We start from the raw sequence: 1,915 nt of genomic DNA on the forward strand, positions 1-1,915 counted from the left end.
CCCGGGGATCTTGACGTGCAGGAGCTGACCTTCTTGACAGTTCTGCCGAAGCTGCTGGCTGGGGCTAAGCTTGTGTCCCTCCACATCCAGATTGACAAGCTCAGGTCCTAAATGTTTCTACAGTGCCTTCTGTTTATCTTAGTAATATGCTAATATAGGGATTACCTTGGTCTACTTTAGCTTAAGAAATGGTGGGTTTTGGTGGCGATGCAACAATTACTTCGACATCAGATCAGTAATTTCCAATAGTCAAATTGATATTTTTGTGTCTGTTGGATATAAATTTCCTTTGGGTAAGAAGTATTCTTGTCATCATAATGGATAAAAGGAGATGTATGTAGACGTATTTTAGTTCAATATCGTCCCTTTTTATCCATTTTGTTGACATGCACTCCCTCCGTTCCACAATACATGCCTTCCATTTGTCAAAATATAGATGTATCTCGACATGTTTTAGTATATAGGTACATCCATGATAGAGCCAATCGGATGGTTGATAACACTACAATTCGTAGCTACAGATGCGTGTGTGACTCCCAGATGCAGAGGCTGGGGGTCATCATCCTCCTTTCTGAGAAAAAACAGACGCGTGTGTGAGAGGACGAGTGCGTGCGTGCACCTCTTCTCTTCCTGTATAACGTACTACTAAACTCAGTACAAGGTTTTTTTGGTGGCACGATGGTGCGTGCGAGATGTCCCGAGAGATAGGTTTAATGCGTCCGAAAAAAACTAGCCTAGAGCTCGCCACGCGGCTATTTCTGTCGAACGCCCCATTAACCGTAAGATATGTATACGACGGTGCCAGTTATTGCACGTACACAGCAGTACTCCCTCCTATCCGGTTTATAGGGCTTAATTGAAAAATCTCACCAACCAAGATGGTGAGTGGTGGAATATTTTTTGTAGTTTGCAAAAGAACCTAATTAATGCTCTTGTTTTTCTCAAAAAATTATGTTTATCAATGCATTAATTGCAATGCATGCATGCATAAAGTACATGCATTGGTCAATTTTCTCTTAATACTTGCATGCAATGATTTAATGCACCTTGGAATCTGAACATGTGTTGGGGAACAACCAAATTGAGCCTTATAAAATGGAAAAACTAAAATTTGAATTGCAAATTACTCCACGCTATATTAAATTGCAAACCTGTTCACACTGATCACAACCTAAACGGTTTCCCACTTAGGAGCATATTAGTACCACGCTATATTGAATTGCAAACCTGTTCACACCGATCACAACCTAAATGTTTTCCCACTTAGGAGCATATTAGGACCACACTACTCCCTCCGTCCGGGTTTATTAGGCCTAAAGACAATTTCTGTTAGACCAAGACACATAGTAATTTTCTCACATTAATTCGCTCATTTCACTCCCAATGCACTCTCTCACATGCATGCAGCCAGTGAAAAAGCATGCATGAAGTATATTAATTTTTCAGCCATGGCACCAACAACAATGGCTTTCAATGCAACCAATGAAATGGTTGCATGCATGCACCTTTCCAAAGCATGGCCTTACAAAAGGGGAGTATATTGAATTGCAAACTTGTTCACACCGACCACAACCTAAACGGTTTCCCACTTAGGAGCGTATTAGTACTCGGTTATAAATACTAGTATGCCAAGATGACTGCACATCCCTCCTCAACTCCTCATCCACAAAAACAAACATGTCATTCAGCATCCTTCCCTTGCGTCTGCCATGGCCAGCGTGAGTTCTGGGTCGAGAGATTGCCACCATGGAGAGGCGAGCATGGAAGCGGAAGCACGAGAGATGTCCCGCCTCACTGCAAGAGCAGCCGACATGTCCCGTCGCGTGGAAGTAGCAGCACGGAGGTCCCGCTGCGCCGCTGAAGCAGCACGGAGGTCCCGCCGCACCGTCGATGCAGCAGACTGGTCCGGCCACGC

This window comes from Triticum urartu, chromosome 2 (genome assembly GCF_003073215.2).
Source record: "Triticum urartu cultivar G1812 chromosome 2, Tu2.1, whole genome shotgun sequence".
Classification (NCBI taxonomy): Eukaryota; Viridiplantae; Streptophyta; class Magnoliopsida; order Poales; family Poaceae; genus Triticum; species Triticum urartu.